The sequence below is a fragment of the Neophocaena asiaeorientalis genome, unplaced genomic scaffold (assembly GCF_003031525.2).
Source record: "Neophocaena asiaeorientalis asiaeorientalis breed wild unplaced genomic scaffold, Neophocaena_asiaeorientalis_V1.1 scaffold177, whole genome shotgun sequence".
In the NCBI taxonomy this organism is placed as follows: Eukaryota; Metazoa; Chordata; class Mammalia; order Artiodactyla; family Phocoenidae; genus Neophocaena; species Neophocaena asiaeorientalis.
Window position 1 is genome coordinate 1,606,032 of NW_020172779.1, and position 14,053 is coordinate 1,620,084.

Consider the following 14,053-nt stretch of genomic DNA (forward strand, 5'->3'; position numbering starts at 1 on the left):
ACAGCCCTTCTTTTGTTCAAACCATGTCAAGGCATGGTCCCTGCTGGGGACCTAATCTACAACAACTTTGCGACCTCCTGCTTCTACAGCTTAATTATTTAGGATCAAATAGACAGCTAGGTACATTAACATGACCCTAGAAGCCAAACCCGTTACTCTCTTCAAATATTCAATTGACCTTCCAGAGTAAATATTTCCCCCTGACCCCTCTACCACTCATTTTCTCTTAAATTGGTTGCTAATGCTTTGAAAAGTCTCCTGATATTTTGCAACAGCTTTAAAGTAAATAAACCCCTGACTGTATAATTTTAGCCTTATTGACTGGGGCACTGATAGAAACTGAAGCCTGCAAGAGGTCCAACAGATTTGACATTATGTTACTCACACCAACCTTTCCGGCTCAAAGATAAGTTAGAGATCTTTGCAGCAGGCTTACAAATCTGCAGCTTCTATGTTAGCAGAGAGCTTGCTTTGTTTTATGCCAAGAGGACTTATTTTGAAAGAATGAGGCAAGAGTGAGGGGAGAATATCAGCACCCTAAACAGAATAAGGGTTACTTTGAAGCATGAAAATATAGGTCACAGCCATTTCCATGGCATAAGTACCACGAGCTGTATCATTTACACCCAGATCATTTGGGGAAAACTACCAGCAACAAGAAGTGCTTAAGTGGACAGCAAACACATCTTGTCTTAACAAGGTACTTTGGGTTCCATTTACAGTCTGTTGAACTTAACATCACTCAACTATATTGTTTGCCTTAAAAAAATAATGTAAATGAGCTAGAAGTTGAAAAGTTGCTTTGCCTGTTTTTTTTTTTTTTAAGTTTAGGTGGTAGGGCACAGAAAAACAAGAATGAATAGTGAAAGCCAGCTGTATTACTTTAGTATGTCAGGAGAAAAAAGAACATAATTAGGTTTACAACATCAGTGGCTTATTCTAAAAGAATGCCTTTCTGAAGCAAACACAAACACACCCCGTGTGAATCCATTCCATTTTCAATGAATTGAAATGGTGGTAACGGGGAGAGTAATGCATCCACTCCAGTTGTAAACAGACATTTTCCTACATGTGAGTGCATAATCCCTGCTGACATTAATGGGAGTGACACACAAGCAGGGAGGAGAGAATAGCCCCTTTTGTTTGTTCTCACTCACATTACTCTAGAGTCCATTTTACAACTTCAGCTTCAAACTGGTGGAAAACACACCCTGTGCATTGATAATGGAAAAATGAGATTAACCAAGTGAGCAAACAGCCTTCCTTCTTTCAGTGATGTGGGAAGCTAAACAATGCAATGGAAAAGGATCTTGATTTTAGCTTTTCTTTTCATTCTTTCTTTTTTTCCCTGCATTACCCACTCTATTTAAGAACCTCTTCATGCTTATAAAATTCCCTTTCTTAGTTCATGTAAAAGAGTAATAAAATCATTATAGTTTTCCTTCGCCAAAAGGTACTTTAGAGACTAATCTTAATTTAGATCCAGACACTGCTAAGTCAAATACATCAGTGTTGGGAAAACGAATTAGAAGAGAGGTCATTTTTCTTACTAATTTTTAAAAAAGGTGTTGCAGATTGAAAAATGCCTTAGGAATCATTCCTTAATGCTATGGCTGCATTACAAAGTCATAATTCTCCCACTTTGACATTTGGGGTTTCCAGTGGCTTACTTTCAGAATCTACATTAGGAATTAATTTTTTACTTACTGGTTCATACCAAGGCTGAGATTCCCTTTACTGAAATGGAGCAAACGATAAAATTTTCAAAATAACTGTGTTCTAAAGATTCTCACCAGGTAGAGATGGCCCCAAATAACAACCTAGGCTTTCAAAAATATCCTTCAAAAAATATTTGCACATAGTCAACATTTATCTTCCTCATAGAAATAAGCAGCCTAGAATGAATCCATCAAGTCATCCAATTCTTTGTGTGCTTTATTTACATCTTTTTCCCCTTAAATGAAGCAATATGTTTGTTTATATGTTTTGATCCTAAGGGGAAACTGACAAGATCTCAAACTAGAGACTACAGCCTTATTCATAGATGAAAAAGAAAATGAAACCCTCTTTCGATTACTAAAAATCTGTTATTGTGTGAATACAAAAATAATGGAATGTAATGAAGTGAAAATTCTTTTTTCATATTACTTTTGAATCCATAAAAATCCATAATAGCTAAAAAGTTGAAATGCTAGTCAAATTTGGGAAACTGAAAGAAAACACGTCTTAAGGGCTGGGCACGTTACAATGAAAGATGAGATATTAAAACCAAGACACTGATCTGATTTGTTAACTAAATCCATTGAGATGGTTAGACCCAAGGATGCTTACTGGTGTTTTTATTCCCAAATAACCTACAGTTTGTGTAACTCTTTGTAGTCTTTTTCTTTTTTTCTTTTTTTAGATATAAGGACCCCCAGAGGAGTCTCTGAGATTGCTTCGGTGCATTTGTAACCCAGCAGCTATGAGGAACCCATAGAGCCTTCCGAGGCAGCGTTGGGCAGATTCTTCGCTCATGAACAATTTATTTCATAGGACACCCGTTTTGGAGGTACTTGTCATCACTCTGACTACATAATGTGAAAGGTTGCCAAGAGTTCTTTGCTGCTTTTCAGATTCACTTGTCATGAACAAAATAGATGATTAAGTTCCATTTTCTGTAAAAGGAGCTCTGATTCTCTACTTGGGAACATAAAGGGAGTAAAAGGGTATCAGGTCTTAATTATTCCTTGCCTTTTAAATCCCCAACATCTGGAATTATATGAGCACAATGAATATTTAGGTTAAATTGGGTAGTACTGTCACATTTTTAAAGGCACTATTTTAATTTTTAAAGAGTATTAGTGTTTTTCTACAGAATGCAACAATGTAAAGCAACTTTCATAGATATATTATTATCCCAATGATTCAGCAGGTAATTTTTAGTTTTCATAATTTAAACATGGTTGTAGTAGATTGCATTTTCCAAAGATGGCTGCAACAATATTCACAGTCCCTTCTTACAGTGTGACTTTGACACTCCTCCCATCAGGAGGTAGAATCAACCTGCTGCTCTTGAAACTGGGCGGGTTTTTGTGGCTATTTTGACCAGTAGATTATGGAAGAAGCCACTCTCTGTGACTTCTAAGGCTAAGTCATCACAGAAGTCTTCAACTGCAATGTAGGCAACCCAGGTATCCTCAGACCTCCACGCTGTAAGGAAGCCCAAACTACCACATGCAAAGGGACCACATGAAAAGGCCTGAACTTACAAGAAGAGAGAGAGATGCCAAACAATTCCCAGATATTCTGCTCCCTTCCACCTCTGCTATTCTAGTTCCAGCCATTGTCTGACTGTAACCACCTGAGAAACTTTGAGTAAGAACTGCCCAGCTGAGAGTCCCGCCAGAATCTCTGAGCCACAGAAACCATGAGAGATAATAAAATGACTGTTGTTCTCTGAAGCCACTACGTTCTTGTGTGATGAGTTATACAGAATTAGATAAACAGAACAGTGGTAGATAACTTTTAGAATTAGGTCTTACAATTTTAGAGCACTTTTAACATCATATACAGGCAGAAAAATGTCTTTTTTGCTTTGTAAGTTAGTCATTATTTAAAAAACAATATTACTATTGAGTAGACCTTGCCATAAGTGGATCCATAATCAATAAACAAATACTTATGGTACAGCCGAGGCATCTTTCTGTCTCCTGTTCTGCCAATAGGGATGCATCCCAAGTAAGTGCTCTATAAATAACTGCTCTATAAATAAGTTGAATTAATATTTTCCATGAAATAATTTTATTTTAACTACATATGGTAAAAAGACTTTAATATATTGTAGTATTCATTATCACATGGAAACAGAGTCAATCAAACATAAATTTAATTTTATCATGGTGCCTTTAAGTCATATTGTGAAGGTTATAGGAACTGGTTACTTCCATAATGAGTGACCCAAGACTGCTGGTCCTAATGGTGAGGTAGCCTAGACTCACTTACCACTTTTCAACCTGTGGCCCTAGTCAGGTTTCCACATGTAATCTGGTTACTTCCATGTCCCAGAAAGAAAAAAATCAGATATCCAATCTCATTAAACAGGAATGGATTTAACTGGCTGTTGATATATTCCAAAGATATTCTATGTATGTTTAGGTTTCCTAGGTTGTTTGAAACTGTTGAAAAATTACCTAATAAATAGAGCTTTAGTGTCCTGTTAATGTCTATTTACTTGCTTCATGGCACTATTGAAATTCTACTCTAAGATTCTTCAGCCAATAGTTGTCCAGTTTATGATTGGACATATTAAGTTAGTGAAAGTAGTTAAGTATTCCATCCTTTGAATTTGATAACCTTAGTACTTCCCAAAGCTCCTTATATGGCACACACTTATTCTCCTAATTATCTTCATTAGTTCTAAGGCCCAGGTCCTATCTGACTCTGACTCCCTCAGCATGCCTAGAGGGGCTTGGTAATAAACCTCAGAAGTGCTAAGAATGAACATCCTATGGGGCAATCTGACCACTAACAGGTGGGAGAGGGGAAAAAGCTGCCCCCGTCTATCTTAGCCTCAAGATGTCACGTATGACTAGCAACCAACCATGTTTTTGTAGTGCTATGTCCCAAATAAACAAAGTATATGGGTCTAGGAACCAAGTGGTGGCAATAGGAGACAATTAGTGCCTGTCACCATCATTCTCAGAGACCCACTTGTACAACTGGTGCATCCCATTCCTGTAGTTAGGAGTCCAGTTGCCAGGAAGGATACTTCCACAAGAGGACACAGCAATGGCTGTATTGATGCATGAGTTGAGACTACCACCTGGCCATTTTTTACACGTCATACCAACGAATCGGTAGAAAAGGCAGGAAATTCTGTATTGGTTGGGATCATAAATTCTGATTAGCATGAAGAAACAGGTTGTTACTACACAACAGGAGCAGAACAAATTGTGTCTGGAACCCAGAATATTCACTAGGGGAACTCTTGCTTCCATGCCCAATGATAACCGTGAATGGGTCACTGAAGGCCCCTGAAATGGAAGGTTTGTGCCACTCTACCTGGCAAGCAATCAAGACCAGCCAAAATATTGGCTGAAGGTGAGAAATTACAGGAAGAATAATAAAGGAGGATGACAATAATTATTAGGGTCCCAGGTACAGTTATAGCAGTGAAGGGCTAGGGCTTGGTGGGCTAATCTTTAAGTCTTTTTTTAAATTTAATTTACTTTTTTTCTTATTAGTCATCCATTTTATACACATCAGTGTATACATGTCAATCCCAATCTCCCAATTCATCCCACCCCCACCCCCACCCCCTGCTGCGTTCCCCCCTTGGTGTCCATACATTTGTTCTCTACATCTGTGTCTCAATTTCTGCTCTGCAAACCGGTTCATCTCTATCATTTTCTAGGTTCCACATATATGAGTTAATACACGGTATTTGTTTTTCTCTTTCTGACTTACTTCACTCTGTATGACAGTCTCTAGATTTTAAGAGGTTGACACTAGCCACTATCTTCCTAGAATGTTCTTGGACCACTCATTTTAGGAAGAAGTAAGAACATCTAGCTCTTATATGGAATATGGATATAATAAAGGGTGAAAATGCATCTGAGTGGCTCAAGTAGTAAATTATATCAAGTAGTGGATTATGTTGGATCCAGTGCCTCCACATTTTTACTTTGAAAAGCCTGTTCCCTGGGCCTTGAGTACTTGCTCAATGGAGAGCCCCCATCCCTGTCACCATTGTCTTATCTCCTAAGATTTCCAACTCTATCCTCTTTCCACTGGGTCTGGGCTTCAGCAGGATTTCATTGTATCATCTACTGCAAAAAGAGTTCCAGCAGCTCCAGAGCCCAAGGTCAAAGCAACCAGGTCTATGGAGTCTCTGGGTTCCTTAGTGGCTGCCCGGAGGGCTTGGTAAATTCAGTTTGGAAATGCAGAACACTTAATGGTTTTGTAGAACAATTTTTTTAAAATTGAAGTATAGTAGATTTACTATGTTGTGCCAGTCTCTGCTGTACAGCAAAGTGACTCAGTTATACACATTCTTTTTTTCATATTCTTTTCCATTATGGTTTATCACAGGATATTGAATATAGTTCCCTGTGCTATCCAGTAGGACCTTGTTGTTTATCCATTCTATATGTAATGGTTTGCATCCAACCCCAATCTCCCAGTCCACCTCTCTACCTCCCCCCTCCCTTAGCAACCACAAGTCTGATCTCTATGTCTGCGAATCTGTGAACAATTTTTAATCCAATACAGACAAGAGATGGGAAGGAGTCACAGGTAAGTTCATCTTTCTCTCCCCTACTGATTGTTCTATATATCTCTCTAAAGACATCCCATATGACTGAGCAACTGGCTGGGTTTTTTTGTGAGGCTCTAGATGGCTTGGTAAGCTTTCCCTCTTTCCCTGCCTCTCTTCTCATTTTCCGTAACTCTTGTTGCCCAGAGACTGCATCGCTCAATAAAACATTAACATGTTTTCTAGGGACTTATGCTAAGACAGTTGCTCATCTCTGAATAAATTCTAGACTGCTAATGTCCTTGGTGTGAGGTGCATAGAATAGATTTGCTCTATCACCTCCCGCATTCTAGAGAATATACATCTAGTAATAAAATCTCAAATCATAAAACCTTTATTATCTATCTCATAATGACCTCTTACTCAGCTTTGGTAAAATGATGATTCTTATTCATTTTCACATATGCTAATATATTCCTATTCATCGTAATTTGCAAATTTATCATCGTTGACTTTCATATTAAGTTTTATCCACTGTTCTAGTCTGCTGAGTCTCTCTAGAATTTGATCTTCCAAACGTTTAGGTTTCTCTCCCCAAACAATGTAAACCAAACATGCAAACAATATGCAAACACACAAGCTGACATTCTTTGCCAAACCATTAATAAAACCTTGGACGAGACAGAACTGAACACAGTCTCCTGTGGCATGCCACTATGGACTACTTACAGATAGGTATTGATGGCTTTTAAGCTGCATACACCGATTGCAGTGATTCAATCATTTATGAATCCACCTAGGTGAACTATTATCTATTTTATCTTTGAGGATTCTTACTTTATAGTATGTTTCCATGACACAGTCTATATCTTTAAAAAAAAGTTTTTGTTAACTTTTTCTAGTCAATATAAAAAAGCACTTGAGAATTCAATTATGACCGCTGATGTTCTTTTAAAGCCAAATGAATCCCTTCGGAAAACTTGAGGAACAATAAAAATGTCCCTGATCAATTTAGTCGTACATATCAAGTGCCTTAAGATGCACACAGCTCTTGGTTCAGTAATTCTACTTCTAAAAATCTGTCCTAAAGAGATAAACATAAATGTGTGTGAAACACACATGTGTAGATTTTTATAGAAGCAAAACTGAAGATAATTTTAGATATTAAAATTGGATACAACAATAGAGGTTCAATTAAATGAACTAAGGCAAATCTGAGAGTTGGAATAAAATTTACTCATTAAAAATAGTTCTAAGGCTATTTAGTGACATGGAAAAATATTTGTATTAAATGAACAAGCAGCTAGATCTCTTTCTGCTACCCTTTAGCTATAATCTGTTGGGTGGAAGCAACAGAAATCTTTGATTAGTAAGAGATCAAAGAGCCAAATGTATCATTCTGTGGGCTAAGCATAGCATCTTGCTTCTACCAAATGTCCCCTGCCCACAGAAGAGTTGAATCAGCTACAATTAGGATATGTGTTGCATATATAAACACACAGTGGGGAATATACAACTAACAAAATAAGAATTAGAACTAAACCAGAATTATCACCACAATTATGGTACAAAACATTTTCTGCCTTGATTTTCAAGAGAAATAGTGTAAAAAGGGAGAGAAGCTTTGCCTTTAGACCCAATTGTTTCTATAGCCTAGGTATGCCCTGCCTGCACTGAAGCATGAAGATTGAACAGCCCCTGAGCTTTTTTTCTTTGAGGTTAGTTACATGAGGATTATTTAAGGGTACTCTGGGGTTGTAAAGTTGTTCAAAACTAAGACATTAATTGCCATACTGGAAAGAGTTGTGCTTGGATAGACAGACCTGAACCATGAAGCAGCCAAATGGCAACTTTAAAGCAGTGCCTACAGAATATGGGCTTGCCATGTAATGAACTAGAGGCAAAGGACTTTTCACCTAGTCAGAGAGTTGTTTTCTCTCTCTCTTTCCTACACACACACACACATATGCACACGCACACACACACGCAAAGAGTGATGGGAGAATTTTTCACATATTAAGGTATGGAGAAGTCATTCTGGCTTATACATGATTTGACTTGAATTTAGGCTAACCAAAACAGCCTGTTCATGGCCTATTAAACATGCATTGTACAACTGCTTTAACCATTGAAAATCAAAATCAAAATGGAGTAATCATGGTGCAGGCATTCAAAACGGAGCTGGGTGGTCATTGTGGATGTGGTTTCAGACATGTTCCTGTATTAATGAGAACTTGAATCTTCTGAACTGTATCAGACTCAAGGACACCACCAGCTGTTCTCAAAACGATATCTGCTAGCTGACAGCTGCAATGCTACAGTCCCAAGATCTCCCCCTGTAACTATGCAACCATTTCAGACTCCAAACAATCCTTACTTAACAAGCACCCTTACTTCTTGCCAGCTCTAATCCTAATTCATGCCAAACAGTTTATGTAATTTTGTGGGGTTTGCCTTTATAAGCTTCCCCTATTTTGTACTTCTTGAATCTGTGTCTCCCAGGCTATAGTCCTCAGTTTGGCTCAGATAAAACTCTTTTCTATTCTTATTATAGATTGCTTTATTGGTTATTACCCATCAACAACAGAGAGACACAGAGAGAGATGGGGGGACACACAAACAGGAAATAGAACATTGGAGTGTTTTTAAGGAGAGTGCCTATTTTAAAATAAATTTCCATCCTCTAAGAGCTCAAAGCTAAGTCACAGTTAAATGAACCCTTTTGGTGAGTCACTAGCCCCATTTTCTTTCTTCAACCGTATGCCTGTATACATACAGCAACCCATAACCTTCCCTTTCTGGATCACTTTTCTCTTGTACTGCATTCTGACCTTGTATTCAGGCATTCTGATTCTGGCACGCACCTTAGTAAAAACCAAAATAAAGGCTCAACTCATTGGTATTAAATTATAATGACTGGCAAAGCTTTGCATTTTTGTTTTTCTTTTTGTATTTTTATTGATATTTACAAGTACACAAATCAAAAAGGTATGGCTCAATGTTTTTTTCCCAAATTGAACACGTATATATAATGAGAATTCAGATCAAGAAATAGGACATTACCAGCCTCTAGAAGCTCCCACTTATCCACTTCCAGTAATTAATCCATCTCCACAAAGAGTAACCACTTTTCTGACCTCTAACATCCGTGATTACTTTGACTTCTTTTTAAACTTCATACATATGAAACCATAGAGTATATTCTCTTTTTTGTCTAGCTTCTCCCACTCGACATTATGTTTGTGAGATTCACCAATATTGTAATAGTTGCAGTTCATGCTCATTGTTATATTTTCCATTGTGGAATAAACCAATTCTACTGATAACTAAGAAGTTTTCATCTGGTGCTCTTACAAGTAGTGCTATTGGAACATCTTAGTTCTGTGAGCATATATAAATATTTCTGTTGGTTGTACATCTACAAAAGCAATTGAGTATCAAAGAATAGGCATATGTTTAGCTTAAGTAAATACTGGACTGGCAGAGTTTAAGATATTACTTTCTCTGTTGTATTCACATTTTAATAAGAGTTAAGAAATCTTAAGCCATAAAAGTAATTCTCTAATTGTGGAATGAAACTGCCAAGGAGATATTCTGAGTGTCAAAGAAACTTCCTAAATTACATGTGGACCTTCTAAAGCCAGCTGAGCTTTGCAGACAACTGATTTTTATGTTGGAGCAAACAGAGATCATAAAAATATTTTTGCTAGTTTATATTAATAAAAAATTGTTTCCCTTCTGAAACCAATTATACAATTCTTAGAAGGTCTTAATCAGATTTGTCACAAGTCTAATAGAGTAGACATTTCTGGTAAAATTGTTTGTTTGAAATCCATATATTTTTGTGTTTTCATTTAAGACAGCTTTTGTTTAAAATTATACAAAAATATGTAAGTTAATATAATACTAAAGAAACATTAGTGCTTCAGAAGCAAAAGTTTCTCTGAAGTGACAAAACATTTAAGAGAAAGATTTGAAGTAAAAAAAAAAAAGTTTTCAAAATGTTTTATACATTTTATAAGAAAACCCTTTACTCTTGAAATGAATAGTACAAAGATATTTGCTAAACTAGGGCCCTCGTCATTCAGAAACATTTTATTTAGTAGGAGGTTAAAAATCAAAACAGAAATGGAAAGTGGATATATACACATGTATTTTTACAATAAAAAATAGAGTTTCTCAAGATTAGACACTCTGGTGTTCACTTGTTTGTGCCTCTCTTACATGAAGAGTGTGTTATTATCTGATATATTCAAATTAGTCTCAACCTGCCCCATGCAAAAGATTATGAGCTCCTGAAGGGTGAAGAATGTCTTATGCCTCTTTTTATCCAAGGACCTAGCCCAGTGCCTGACATAAATCAGGACCTTGCTATATATTCGTTAAACTGAGTTTTTTAAAGTAGGTTACACATCAAACTCTCTGACAATACAATCCTTCATATATGGAATGGAACACATGCAATTATTCTCTGTTTATTATAAGGAACAAGTCTGAGCTTTGGTGATAAACCTGAATTTGAATCCATGAGCATGTAAACTGTCTAGGCCTTGTGTTTCTTACATGAAATTGGGATAATAATAGCTATCTCAGAGGTTGTAGGAAATGTGATCATATAGATAAATTGCTCAGTGATAGTAATGTAGAGAGTAGAAATTCACTAAATATTAATTCTCTTCACCTCACAACATTGACATTTTAGTAGGTGGATTTTTCCTTGCTCAAAAAATTCTTTACAATTAGGAATCTTAGAGTTGAGTGAGAAAGAGAATCTAGAAGAGTTCCACTTCACACAAGTCCGATGATGTTTGCCTACTAAAGCTTCTGGCTATCTGGAGATGTAAAAAAAACCAAAAAAAACAGAAAAGGGAGAGGAAAGGGACAGATGCCAATATTTATAAAGAAGACTAGGACTCTAGAAGAAGAGTTGGTTTTCCCATACTCAATTGTAAAACTAAATGAAGATCCTAAATGCTGCTCTTTCTTTTACTTACACAGCCCAATTGTAAACGGTAAACAGCTAGTTTATAAGGTGAAGAACATGGGCTTTGAAGTTTGAGAGATTTAGCATCTACTATATTGATTAAATATAGGTAATTGACACAGAAATTCTTAAAGTGTCTGTCTCACAAGAGATTAAAAAAAATTAGTTCTCTTTTATTTTTCTTTTCTTTCTCCTTTTGACTTTAGAAGCTAATGACTCAGAGCACTCCCAAGAAAAAGAAAATGGAAAGAAGCCAAAAGGTATTGCGCTAATTGAATGGTTATCCCAACCCACCCCCAAAATCACAGTGTTCATAATATTTTACTATTATTTATCAAGTCAGGAAAAGATGGAAACACTATACATGCATGTGTTCTGCCATTTTGCATTTCTTAATTTCCCAGGGAAACTTTTCTATTAGTTAAATAGCAATATTCATTTGTTATCAAGACCCTTAAGACCCTTAAGAAGTAACAATTAACTAATCTTTAAATCTGAATCTTGAGAAGAATGTGTTTTCACAGTGTTAGCTTTTCCTCCTCTCAGACCCCTTCTCTTCCTACAACTTGCATTGCCCTGAGAAAATGGATGACAGCTTTTTATCAGGAAAACCTTCCTAAATTAAAAAAATCCTGACCATAGGTTTTTAATCATTTGATATTAAAAAAGTATAGGATTACTGACTTCGCAGTGTGGCCTTGGAATGCTAAGCAAAATATGGATGTACTGGTTGTAAATGTTTATATATTGTACAGTACCTTTATATATACACTTGAGGTTCTGATTAGAGAAAGAGATCTGTAAATCACTTGTTATTTTTTACATAGATATTTAAAAAAGCAAAACAAAAAAAAAAATCAAAGAAAAAAAAGTATAGGATATAACTTTTGCTAACCTTCCTCTAAGTAAAACTTCTCTTTAATGCTGCTGACTTGACATTTACTTGCATATTTTGCCCATGAAAATCATAGATTCAAACATGGGGCACAAATATTATTTTTTCTGGTTGTAACAGCACTTCCCATTTTAGGGGGTGAGGGAGGAGGAGGGGGAAATGTTTTCCTAACCGTGAGGGTGGAATTGGAGTGGCTGTCTTCTCAAAGACTTCACCTGGCTGGTCACAATGATGGGCTAGCAAAGGTTCTTGATCAAAGCTGGACCAGTTAGAGCTCTTGGGATTTTAGCCAAAGGATGCAGGTCTCAGTCCCTTTGGGGGGCAAAATTGGGAAGTAATGTTTTGGACCATCCCTATTTTTCTCTTTTTTCCTTCTTTCCTCACTCCCTTCTTTCCTTTCTTCCTACTCTTCCTTCCTTCCTCCCTTCCTTCCTTCCTTCCTTCCTTCCCTCCTCCCTCCCTCCCTCCTTCCTTCCTCCCTTCCTCCCTTCCTCCCTTCCTCCCTCCCTTCCTTCCTCCCTTCCTTTCTTTTTACAAATGTATTGAGATATAATCAAGTACATTAAACTGCACATTTTTAAAGCATGTAATTTAATCTTTTTTGAAATATGTATTCACCTGGAAAATCATTACCACCATATTATATCAAATATTTCCTGCACTACTTTTCAAAAAAGAAGTCTGAAATTGGGAGGAAAATTTTGCCTGTGGACCTAATTGTCTCTAAGACCTATATAGGCCCAGCCTGCATTTTGATTAGATGAGTCAATAAATCCTTACACCTAAGCTGGATCAAGTTGGGTTAGCATCATTTACTACTAAGAATCATCAATAAATATCCTGATTACTAGAGCATCCACAACACTTTTTGAAGTCATTTTATAAGCAAAACTCAAACTAATTTTCAAATTCCTATTCATGGTAAGTAAAATGTACAACAAAATTAATCACAAGTACTCATCAAATTTGATGAATTAGAAGCAATTCAAAAACCATTTGCTAATTTTTCTTTTAGTATGAAAAGGACTCAGAAAGTTACTTAGAAGATTTAATCGACACTTCATTTTTCTGTTCCTCATCAGTTCCACTAAACTATGATATATGTTTAAAACCTACTGTGCTAAAAGATGTTGAAAGATATAAATTGTCTAAACATTCTTTGTTTTCTGAATTTTATTTATTTTTTTATACAGCAAGTTCTTGTTAGTTATACATTTTATACATATTAGTGTATATACATCAATCCCAATCTCCCAATTCATCCCACCACCACCATCCCCCGCCACTTCCCCCCGCTTGGTGTCCATACATTTGTTCTCTACATCTGTGTCTCTATTTCTACCCTGAAAACCAGTTCATCTGTACCATTTTTCTAAGTTTCACATGTATGCGTTAATAAAAACTATGTTGAAAATAGGGGTGAGAGTGGACATCCTTGTCTTTCCTGATCTTAGAGGAAATGTTTTGTCTTTCACTATTGAGAACGATGCTTACTGTGGGTTTTTTGTAAATGGCCTTTATTATGTTGAGGTAGATTCCCTCTATGCCCACTTTCTCTGGAGAGTTTTTATCATAAATGGGTGTTGAATTTTGTCAGAAGCTTTTTCTGCATCTAATGAGATGAGCATATGGTTTTTATTCTTCAATTTGTTAATATGGTGTATCACATTGATTGATTTGCGCATTTTGAAGAATCCTTCCATCCCTGAGATAAATCCCACTTGATCATGGTGTATGATCCCTTTAATTTGTTGGTGGATTCTGTTTGCTAGTATTTGGTTGAGGATTTTTGCATCTATATTCATCAGTGATATTGGTCTGTAATTTTCTTTTTTTGTAGTATCTTCGTCTAGTTTTGGTATCAGAGTGACGGTGGCCTCATGGAACGAGTTTGGGTTTGTTCCTTCCCCTGCAATTTTTTGGGAGAGTTTGAGAAGGA